This window comes from Callospermophilus lateralis, chromosome 5 (genome assembly GCF_048772815.1).
Source record: "Callospermophilus lateralis isolate mCalLat2 chromosome 5, mCalLat2.hap1, whole genome shotgun sequence".
NCBI lineage: Eukaryota > Metazoa > Chordata > Mammalia > Rodentia > Sciuridae > Callospermophilus > Callospermophilus lateralis.
In genome coordinates this window covers 83,296,106-83,308,853 of record NC_135309.1, presented here as the reverse complement: position 1 = coordinate 83,308,853, position 12,748 = coordinate 83,296,106, and positions in this window count along the sequence as shown.

The window sequence follows — 12,748 nt, the reverse complement described above, 5'->3', positions numbered from 1 at the left end:
TCAGGAAATAGTCCGAGAAGGGCAATGGCTGGGTCAAATGGTGGTTCCATTCCCAGCTTTCCCAGGAATCTCCATACTGCTTTCCATATTGGCCTCACCATTTTGCAGTCCCACCAGCAATGTATAAGAGTACCCTTTTCCCCACATCCTCGCCAGCACTTGTTATTGTTCGACTTCATAATGGCTGCCAATCTTACTGGAGTGAGATGGTATCTTAGGGTGGTTTTGATTTGCATTTCTCTGACTGCTAGAGATGGTGAGCATTTTTTCATGTACTTGTTGATTGATTGTATGTCCTCCTCTGAGAAGTGTCTGTTCAGGTCTTTGGCCCATTTGTTGATTGGGTTATTTGTTTTCTTATTGTTTAATTTTTTGAGTTCTTTGTATACTCTGGATATTAGGGCTCTATCTGAAGTGTGAGGAGTAAAAATTTGTTCCCAGGATGTAGGCTCCCTATTTACCTCTCTTATTGTTTCTCTTGCTGAGAAAAAACTTTTTAGTTTAAGTAAGTCCCATTTGTTGATTCTTGTTTTTAACTCTTGTGCTATGGGTGTCCTATTAAGGAATTTGGAGCCCGACCCCACAATATGTAGATCGGAGCCAACCTTTTCATCTATCAGACGCATAGTCTCTGATTTGATATCAAGGTCCTTGATTCATTTTGAGTTAACTTTTGTGCATGGCGAGAGGAGGGGATTCAGTTTCATTTTATTGCATATGGATTTCCAGTTTTCCCAGCACCATTTGTTGAAGATGCTATCCTTCCTCCATTGCATGCTTTTAGCCCCTTTATCGAATATAAGATAGTTGTAATTTTGTGGATTGGTTTCTGTGTCCTCTATTCTATACCATTGGTCCACCCGCCTGTTTTGGTACCAGTACCATACTGTTTTTGTTACTATTGCTTTGTAGTACAGTTTGAAATCTGGTATCGCTACACCTCCTGATTCACACTTCCTGCTTAGAATTGCTTTTGCTATTCTGGGTCTTTTATTTTTCCATATGAATTTCATGATTGCTTTATCTATTTCTACAAGAAATGCCGTTGGGATTTTGATTGGCATTGCATTGAACCTATAGAGAACTTTTGGTAATATTGCCATTTTGATGATGTTAGTTCTGCCTATCCATGAACAGGGTATATTTTTCCATCTTCTGAGATCTTCTTCTATTTCTCTCTTTAGGGTTCTGTAGTTTTCATTGTATAAATCTTTCACCTCTTTTGTTAGGTTGATTCCCAAGTATTTTATTTTTTTTAAGGATATTGTGAATGGGGTAGATGTCCTCATTTCCAGTTCAGAAGATTTGTCGCTGATATACAGGAATGCCTTTGATTTATGCGTGTTGATTTTATATCCAGCCACTTTGCTGAATTCATTTATTAGCTCTAGTAGTTTCTTTGTAGACCCTTTTGTGACTTCTAGGTATAGGATCATATCATCCGCAAATAGTGATAATTTAAGTTCTTCTTTTCCTATTTTTATGCCTTTAATTTCTTTCGTCTGTCTAATTGCTCTGGCCAGTGTTTCGAGAACTATATTGAATAGAAGTGGTGAGAGAGGGCATCCCTGTCTTGTTCCAGATTTTAGAGGGAATGCCTTCAGTTTTTTTCCATTTAGAATGATGCTAGCCTGAGGCTTAGCATATATAGCTTTTATAATTTTGAGGTAAGTTCCTGTTATCCCTAGTTTTTCTAATGTTTTGAACATAAAGGGATGCTGTACTTTGTCGAATGCTTTTTCTGCGTCCACCGAGATGATCATATGGTTCTTATCTTTAAGTCTATTGATGTGGTGAATAACGTTTATTGATTTCCGTATATTGAACCAGCCTTGCATCCCAGGGATGAATCCTACTTGATCATGGTGCACAATCTTTTTGATATGTTTTTGTATACGATTTGCCAGAATTTTATTGAGGATTTTTGCATCTAAATTCATTAGGGATATTGGTCTGTAGTTTTCTTTCTTTGAGGTGTCCTTCTCTGGTTTGGGAATCAGGGTGATATTGGCCTCATAGAATGAATTTGGGAGTTCTCCCTCTTTTTCTATCTCCTGAAATAGATTATGGAGTATTGGTATTAGTTCCTCTTTAAATGTTTTGTAAAACTCTGCTGTATATCCATCCGGTCCTGGGCTTTTCTTGGTTGGTAGTCTTTTGATGGCTTCTTCTATTTCCTCCCTTGATATTGATCTGTTTAGGTTGTTTATATCTTCCTGATTCAATCTGGGTAGTTCATATGTCTCAAGGAATTTATCTATGCCTTCACTATCTTCTATTTTATTAGAGTATAGGGTTTCAAAATAATTTCTAATTATCGTCTGTATTTCTGAATTGTCTGTTGTGATGTTGCCTTTTTCATCCCGTAAGCTAGTAATTTGGGTTATCTCTCTTCTTCTTTTTGTTAGCGTGGCTAGTGGTCTATCAATCTTATTTATTTTTTCAAAGAACCAACTTTTAGTTTTGTCAATTTTTTTGATTGTTTCTTTTGTTTCGATTTCATTGATTTCTGCTCTAATTTTAATTATTTCTTGCCTTCTACTGTATTTGCTGCTGATTTGTTCTTCTTTTTCTAAGGCTTTGAGGTGTAGTATGAGGTCATTTATTTGTTGGCTTTTCCTTCTTTTAAGGAATGAACTCCATGAAATGAATTTTCCTCTTAGTACTGCTTTCATAGTGTCCCAAAGATTTCGATATGTTGTTTCTGAGTTTTCGTTTACCTCTAAGAATTTTTTAATTTCCACTTTGATGTCTTCTGTAACCCTTTGTTCATTCAGTAGCATATTGTTTAATCTCCATGTGATGTAGGGTTTTTCCTTTCTCATTTTATTATTGATTTCCAATTTCATTCCATTATGATCAGATAAAATGCATGGAAGTATCTCAACTCCTTTGTAATTGCTAAGCTTTGCCCTGTGACATAATATATGGTCTATTTTTGAGAAGGATCCATGTGCTGCTGAGAAGAAAGTGTATCCGCTTGTATTAAAATCTCCCATGATTATTGTGTTGTGGTCTATTAGACTCTTGAACTTGAGAAGAGTTTGTTTGATGAACATAGCTGCACCATTGTTTGGGGCATATATATTAATGATCGTCAAGTCTTGTTGGTGTATGGTTCCCTTGAGCAGTATGTATTGTCCTTGTTTATCCCTTTTGATTAACTTTGGCTTGAAGTCTATTTTATTTGATACAAGTATGGACACCCCTGCTTGCTTCCGGGGTCCGTATGAGTGATATGATTTTTCCCAACCTTTCACCTTCAGTCTGTGTATGTCTTTTCCTATCAGATGAGTCTCCTGTAGGCAGCATATTGTTGGATCTTTTTTTTAATCCATTCTACTAGCCTATGTCTTTTGATTGGTGCATTTAAGCCATTAACATTTAGGGTTACTATTGAGATATGGTTTGTATTTCCAGCCATATTTGGTTATGTATGATACTTAACATGATTAGTTTTTCCTCTATGCTTAGTTTTTCCTTTATTGTACTACCTCCCGTTGTTGGTTTTCATTGTTATTTTTCATTTCCTCTTCCTGTAATGTTTTGCCAAGGATGTTTTGAAGAGCTGGTTTTCTAGCTGCAAATTCTTTTAACTTTTGCTTATCGTGGAAGATTTTTATTTCATCTTCAATCCTGAAGCTTAATTTCGCTGGATACATGATTCTTGGTTGGAACCCTTTTTCTTTCAGCATTTGAAATATGTTGTTCCAGGATCTTCTAGCTTTCAGAGTCTGTGTTGAAAGATCAGCAGTTATCCTGATTGGTTTACCCTTAAATGTAATCTGCTTCCTCTCTCTTGTGGCTTTTAAGATTCTCTCCTTATTCTGTATGTTGGGCATCTTCATTATTATATGTCTTGGGGTGGATCTCTTATGATTTTGTATATTCGGTGTCCTGTAGGCTTCTAGTATTTGGATTTCTTTTTCATTCTTTAAGTCTGGGAAGTTTTCTAGTATTATTTCATTGAATAGATTACTCATTCCCTTGGTTTGGACCTCTGTACCCTCTTGTATCCCAATAACTCTTAGGTTTGGTTTCTTGATGTTATCCCATAATTCTTGGATGTTCTGCTCATGATTTCTTAACATTCTCGCTGAGCTGTCTGTGTTCTTTTCAAGTTGAAAAACTTTGTCTTCGTTGTCTGAAGTTCTATCTTCCAAGTGTTCTACTCTGCTGGTAATACTCTCATTTGAGTTTTTATTTTGGTTTATTGTTTCCTGCATTTCCAGGATTTCTGTTTGTTTGTTTTTTATATCCTCTATCTCCCTATAGAGTTGATCTTTTGCTTCTTGGATTTGTTTATGTAATTCATTGTCAAAGTGATTTTTCATTGTCTGAATTTGATGAATAATGTCTTCCTTGAGACTCCAGATCATCTGAAGCATGTATATCCTGAACTCTTTGTCTGACATTCCATCAGCTGCAGATATTACCTCATCTAATGTTGAATTGACCTGTATTGTTTGTGGTCCTTTCTTTCCTTGTCTTTTCATACTTCTCATGATTCTTTCTAGCTTTGTGAAACTGTTGAGCTAATGTTTTTCCCCTTATATATTTGTATTGTTCTTGAATAGCTCCAATATCCCTCTTTTTCGGAGAAAGACAATGTTAACAGATCCCAATATCAACAGTATATTATCTAAGGACAAGTTTACATTATTAATACATTTATAGTTAGATTCTAAGACTATAGATATTGGATTTAATTATTACTTAAGAATATATTCCTTAGTTTCATAAAAGGCGTACCATATCTGGTGGCATATAGAAAACTTAATTTCAGACGAAGGATGTTATACTTAAAGAGAAAGGAGTGAGGGAATGAGGTTAAGCTAACTTAGCACCTTTGGAGAACTCTAACCACTTGACTGGTAATTTATGGAAGAATGTATAGACTCAACCTCCTATTTAGATAGTTACCCTATGTATAGATAGCAAAAGTTAGGAGATTGAAAGTGGTATAGAGAGAATATGAATTAAAAAAAAAAAGAAAAGAAAAGAAATAACAAGGAAGAAAAGAGAAATAAGAGAAGGGAAAGGGAAGTAAGATAGAAATACAGAAAAAAATGGGGGGGAGGTGGGGTATATGCAATTCCTTTATATTATATTACTTTGGTAATTCAGTTGTTCATGCTCAGTTCTTGGTTTCACATATGCTGAAGTTGTGGGAGAGAGAGAAGAAAAGAGAAAGAGAGGAAAAAAACAACAACAACAACAACAAAAGTCTCTCAGAACACTGTTTTCCTTGCTTCCAGTAGGTGGCGTTGTCTATTCCTAGTTTGAGCCTCTGTATTCAGGGTGGTGGGTATAGCCAGTGTGAAGGGAAATGAGCTTCCACCTGTATCTTCCCTACTCTAGTCTCTGAGGTAGAAACCAGGTGCCTCTACAGTTGTTGTTTTGTGTTGATAGCTACAATCCCCAAAAGCTTGTGGGAAATATTTTGAGTTATCGCAGCTAAGGGTGGGGGAGTTGGAAACCGGGTACCTGGATCAGCCGCAACTGTGCTGGTAGCCACACCCACTTTGATGGGTTTTAAGGGTTGATGGGCTTCCTGGAGACTAGCGCTCGGGGCGGGACCGGACTTCCTCCTCCGGTCTGGCTGGGCGGCTGTCGCGGCTTCCTGCTCCAGTCTGGCTGGGCGGCTGTGGTTATTTTTTTTAATGTAGGCATTCATTGCTATACACTTTCTGCTTAGTATGGTTTTGTTTTTGTTTTTGTTTTGCTTTTCTGCATGATGACTTGAGAATACCTATCATGAAAACTGTGACAATCATATGACATTTTATTTCTTATACTTTTATTAGTGCATTATAATTATACATAATTCTTCTGGTTCATTTTGACAAAATCACAAATGCATGAAATTTTATCTTCTCCATTTTAGTCCTGGGTGCCTCCTCTGTCCTTCTTTCCTCCCATTCCCCTTCTTCTGTTCTACTGGTCTTCCTTTTATTTATTTATGTGTTTATTTTAATTGGTGTTTTATAGATATACATAGGCTTAACACCAAAAAAAAAAAACCAAAAAAAAACAAAAAAACAAAGCAAACAAACAAACAATAAAACCCAACCTAATTAATAAATGGCCTAAGGAGCTGGACAGACTCTTCCCAGAAGAAGATATACAATTGATCAACAAATATATGAAAAAATGTTCAACATCTCTAGTAATTAGAGAAATGCAAATCAAAACTACTTTAAGATTTCATCTCATGCTAATCAGAATGGCAGTTATCAAGAATACAAACAATAAGTGTTGGTGAGGATGTTGGGGGCAAAGGCACACTCATACATTGCTGGTGGGACTGCAAATTGGTGCAACCAATTTGGAAAGAAGTATAGAGATTCCTTAGAAAACTTGGAATGGAACCATTTGACCCAGCTATCCCACTCCTCAGTATATCCAAAGAACTTAAAACCAGCATACTATAGTAATGCAGTCACATCAATATTTATAGCAGCTTAATTCACAATAGCTAAACTGTGGAACCAACCTAGATGCCCTTCAGTAGATGAATGGATGAAGAAACGGTGGCATATATACATAATGAAATATTACTCAGCATTAAAAGAGAATGAAATTATGGGATTTTCAGGTAAATTGATGGAGTTGGAGAATATCATGCTAAGCGAAGTAAGCCAATCCCCAAAAAAACCAAAGGCCAAATGTTCTCTCTGATACGTGGATGTTGATCCATAATGTGGGGGGGGGGGCGGGCATGGGAAATATGCAAGAACTTTGATTGGGCAAAGGGGAAATAGGGGAGGGGAAGGGGCACTGGGGGCAGGAAAGATGATGGAATGAGATGGACATCATTACCCTCGGTACCCAAATGACTGCACATATGATGTGATGCTACATTGTGTACAACTATAGAAATGTAAAGTTGTGCTGCAGTTATGTAAGATGAATCAAAATGCATTCTGCTGTCATATATATCTAATTAAAATAAATAAATAAATATTTTAAAAAGATGAAATTCACAGTGATATTGTTGTGGTTTGGACATGAGGTATCCTCCATAATTTCATGTTGAGAAAATGCAGGAGAATTCCAAACCACAACAACATCACTGTGAATTTCATTGTAAGAGTTGTAACCTAGTCAGTGCATTAGTTCACTGATATAAAATAACTTGGTGGTAATTGTCAGTAGATAGTAAGATGTAGCTAGAAGAGGTGGGTCATTAGGGGTGTGCCTTTGGGGTTTATATTTTGTCCCTGGTGAGCAGAGCTCTCTCTGCTTCCTGATTGCTAGGTTTTGTGCTTTCCTCTTCCATACTTTTCTTCCATGAGGTTCTGCCTGACCTTGGATCCAGAACAATGGAGTTGGTCCTCTATGGACTAAGACCTTTGAAATTGAGTGTCAAATAAAATTTTCCTCCGCTAAAATTGTTCTTGTCTGGTCTTTTGACCATAGTGTCAATAAAGCTGACTAAAAGAGGTATATTTATACATGCACATAGAGTAATTTTGCCAAATTAATATACATTTTTGATCCTTTTGTTAAATATTAACTAACTGTAACTATGTGGGTTTGTCTCTGTGTCTTCTATTCTGTTGTATTGATCTACTTTGATGACAATACCATGCTATTTATTTTAGAGACAGGGTCTCACTGAGTTGTTCAGTGCTTGCTTTTGCTGAGCTGGCTATGAATTTAGGATGCTCCTGCCTCAGCCTCCCAAACTACTGGGATTATAGGTGTGAGCCACTGCACCTGGCTTGTGAGGCTAATTTTAAAAACTATGGACTTTTTAATCTGGTGGGAGAAATTTCTAGGCAGCATAGCATTCAGGTATTGGCATGAATATTGCTGGAGGCTTTTAGCCAAATTTATTGTGATAATCAGGAGTAGAAAGCAGAGCAGAAAGATTTGGAAAGCATGGACTTGAAAGGTCAGAGTAAAAGTAGGGTAAGGAAGTTGCAGTTGTTAAAGACAGTACTGCTACTAAAGAAATGCTAAAGACTTTGCACAGAGACAATAAGAACGATGGCTCCAGGGCATCTCAGGCACTGGCAGGACTTCATCCATCTCAGGCTCAAGGGTATAAAAGTAAAAGTTCTTTTAAGAAGAGGATGCTGGGGAACCCTGTTTGCATAGGGAAACAGGAGGCTGTTTCACCAAGTGCAGCTACCCAGGTGTTCAGAGGCTGCTACAGCCATGTTTCCAGGAGGCTTGGCTACTCCTTGAAATGGTAGCAGACTTCAGCATCAACCACATGGTGCTAATTCTGCAAGAATGCAGGATGCTGGAGTTAGGAGATAACAGAGGCTTCCATCAATATTTCAAAGGAAGGCCTGGGAGGCCAGGCAAAATACAGCAGGCAGCCCCTGAGAGTATGATGCACAAAGATATGAGAAGCCAAAGTAGCAGTGGAGACCCCTGAGAATAAGAGATGATAATAATGTTGAACTTCTTCCAAGAAAAGCTGCAGGAATCAAGCAGAAACAGCCAAGAGAGAGGCCATGAGGACTACAATCAGCAAGGGCATAGGATAGAGCTATAGAAGTCCTTTGAGAGAAATTCATAATGTCCCAGATGCTGAATATGGAGCTACTGAACTTTGCCCAGCTGGATTTTGGTCTTGCTTTTGCCCCATCCCTTTTTCCATTTTTGTGTCTCCAATTTTGTGAATGGAAATGTTTACTCAGTACCATTATATGTTGGATAATTGTAAATTGCTTTTAATTTTATAGAAGCTCACAAATGCAAGATTGATTTGAGCTTCAGAGAAGACTTTGGACTTGAACTTTGAGCAGTCTTGGAACTGTTAAAACTATAACTCTTGCAAATAGCCAAAATGCATGTTGCATTGTGAGATGGTTGTGAGCTTTTGGGGACCAGGTGTGTAATGATTTGGTTTGAATGTGAGGTATCCCCCAAAAGCTCATATATGAGACCATGCAAGAAGGTTGAGAGGAGAAATAATTGGGTTGTGAGTCATAACCCAATCAGTGAATTAATACCCTGATAGGGATTAACTGAGTAATAAACTGAAGTGGTAGCATGTGGCTGGAGGATGTGGGAATTGGGACTAAGACCTCTGGAGCTGTGAGCCCCCAAACACAATTTTTCTCCCCTAAAATTGTTCTGGTCAGACCTTTTAGTCACAGCAATGAAAAAATTAACTAAACCAACTGGAATATTGAAAAACTACAGAGTTATGATTGTGAGCTTCTATCCTGCTACTTTGCTGAATTCTAGATTCAAATCATAATATGAATATAGTTACTTCTGCTTGATTTTGGATTCTACTTGTTTGAAACATTTTCTATCCTTTCACTTTCTGCTTGCATGTGTCCTTGCCAGTGAGGATATTTTCTTGCAGGCAGCAAATTTTGGGGTTGTTTTTAATCCAATCAGCCATTTTACATTTTTTTTTTTTAAAAAATTGGAGAACTGAGATAATTTACATTCTGGTTTATAATTGAAGGGTATGTAGTAATTCCTGTCATTCTGCTACTTTTCTGATGGCTGTTTCAAATAAGCTCTGTTTATTTCTTTCTCTCTTATTCATCTTAAAGAGTTGATGGTTTACTGAATTAACAATATTTGGTTCTTTTATCTCATTTGTTCATCTACTCTTCTAGTGAGATTTATTCTTTCACATTCTGTCATAATTGTGTTTATCTTGCTTCCTTCTATGTGTGTAGTATTCATTTAAGTATCTTTTATAATACTGGTTTAGTGGTCATGAATTATTATGTTTATCTTGAAAGGTCTTTATTTCTGAACAACAATTTTGCATGATATGGTAATTTAGGTTGGCAGATATTTTCCTCTAAGGCTTGAAAAAATCATTCCATGCCCTCTGGCCTTTAGAATTTCTGCTGAGAAACTTGTTATATTGATAGATTTGCTTTTGTAAGTGACTTGGTACTTCGGTCTTGCAACTTTCAATATTTCTTTGTTCTGTACTTTCGATAATTTACAACACGATATGAAGAGATTCCTTTCTAGTTATGTCTAATTGAAGTTCTAAAGACCTCCTGTGTCTGGATGCCCATGTCTTTCCCAAGATTTGGACATTTTTCTGCTCTTTTCACTGACTAGGTTTTCTATACCATTCACCTGTACCTCTGCTTTTTTATACCTATGATTCACATATTTGGTCTCTTAATCATATCTCAAAATAGGTCTTGCATGTTTTGTTGACTCTTACTCATTCTGTATGACTAATTCATTAACCTTGTCTTTAAGCCCCGACATTCTTTCTTCCACTATGTACTCTCTATTGGTGAGATTCTAAACTTGTTTTTTTTTTTTATTTGACTTGCTCAGCTTTTCATTTCTAATATTTGTTTAGTTCTTTTTCAGCATCTGTGTCTCTATATCAAATTGTTCTTTCATATCTTGCATGGTCTTTCTTAATTCAGTTATTTGTATCCTCTTTGAATTGATCGTTTGGCATCATACTTTTGAGTTCCTTGTCTGACATGTCATCCACTTCAATATCTTTGGAATCAATTGAAAGAAATTTCTGAACTTTTAGAGAGATATCATATGTCTTGGTTTTTCAGGTTTCTTATATTTCTATGTTGAGATTTGTGCATCTGTTGGGATATATCTCTCTTCCACTTTTATGTGAAAGTTTTCTTAGGGAATGTCTTTTCTTGACAACGTGCCCCGGGCTACCGATTTGTTGTATAGTGTTCAATTTAATTCCAAATGGCCTTTGTGGTACAGAATCCCTGGCCTTCTTGGCTATAACAGTTAGGTGTTTTTTTTGGGGGGGGGGTGGGGTGTATCAGGGATTGAACTCAGAGGCACTCAACCACTGAGCCACATCTCCAGCCCTATTTTGTATTTTATTTAGAGACAGGGTCTCACTGATTTGCTTAGTGCCTAGCTTTTGCTGAGATTGGCTTTGAACTCCCCATCCTCCTGTCTTAGCCTCTGGAGCTGCTAGGATTACAGGCATGCGACACCATGTCCGAGCAATAGTTAAGTTTTAACAGTTCGTACTGTGTCAAAGCCTGAGGAATCTTTCCTCTGAAGGTATTGATATTATGTAGTTTAGGCAGTCGTGTTGTAAACAGAAGAGTACATAGGGTGGTTACTCCTCCAGATTTGTCGACAACATGTAGTCTGCAAGGGTACGGGAATGACCTGTTGAAGAATCTTGTAGGTGCAGTATCTGAAACAGTTGCATTATTTTTCTCTCCTGTTGCTATGGGAGCATGTGCCTAGGAGTGGGAATTTGGGCACCCCCTAGATGTGTCTACTTGAGGCCAGGTCATTGGTTGGGGGACTTTGTCTTGTATATTCTTAAAGTAATCTACTAAGGTTTGATTGGGACTAGATCATGGCTGAACTGAAGTAAGTGCAATTTCTCTCAATAGTGCTGAGGGTATAGTTCTGCAGTAGAATGCCCAACCCCAATCTGCTTGAGGTGCTAGGCTCAAGGTCACCCTCCACTCAGGGAAGAAAACAAACAACAATAAATAAATAAAAAAAAACCCTCACAACATAAAATCAAATCAGATATAGGAATACAGTAATAATCAATTTAAAAACTATAAGAACTATATTAACAATAGCTGTAGAAAAGAAAGGGGTAAAATAGAATAAATTAAAAAGTTGAAAATAAAGAATAAAATTACTTTTATAAAAGGGGAAAATGATAAAATAGAGAGAAAAACATACTATTAAAAGTATAAATATAAAAAGTAAAACTAAGGAAAAATAATGAAAAATAACACAATAATATAATAGATGATAGAATCAATGGAGTAAATAGAAAAAGAATGAAAGGTAAAAGAAGTGTTGAAAATTTCTCCGAGATGTTCGGTTTGGAGACACTTTTCTCCAAGCATGCATACACTAGTTCCAGAAGCCCTTTGGTCTGCATGCTCAGGGATGGGTTAATCTCTAGCCACAGCAAGCCTTTCTCTCTGGCCTAGCTTTGGCATTATGTGGTCATGCCAGGCTCATGCCAGACAGATCAATATTAAGGATAACAGATTTTGGTCTGGACACTGGAACACAATGAATATCTGATCTACACCAAGACCTTGTTAGGTATATTAGCTGTGCTGGGCAGGCCTATTTTCAACTCTGTGGACTTGAGTCTATGCACTTGGGAGCATGGTCAACATCCAAGAGGAAGAAAGCCTTTCTAATTTTTGGCATTATAAGTGTGGCATAGTGAAGCCAGAATTAGGCAGATAGGCAAGGGTCAGATCCAGAGAATGTTAAGGATTGAAATGTTAATTCCTTCTGAGCCCTTCCTCCACCCTTATCAAGAACCTGCCCCTGGTCCAACCTGTTGCTAAGGTAACCAGTCTCAGGAATTGCCCCTCCCTATAGGGAATTGTAAGTTGTTAATTAATGTGTCCTGGGCTGCTCCAACCAGCCCTTTCCCTGTCCATCTGCTTCTCACCTTTTGTCCATCCCACAGAGCATCTCCTGGGCCTAGTCACCTACTCAGGAAGGAGAGAGATAAGAGGAAGAAACAGGAAAACAAAGAAAGCATAGGACATATAAAAAGGCAAAACACCATCGCTTATTGGGATACTATGACCCCCTTCTCCTTCCTGGGAGAAGTCTATGTTACCCCTTTTCAAATAAACCCTGCTTTATATGTGTGTCTTGGCGAGCTTTTCTAATATTATACTTCAATATGTGAGGAAGCAGAACTCGTCACCGATGACCCATATTATCAATAGGACAGGCATATATTCAGCCTCACAGACTTCAGCATGTGCAAGGGAGGCATGGCAAATATCCAAGCCATATTATA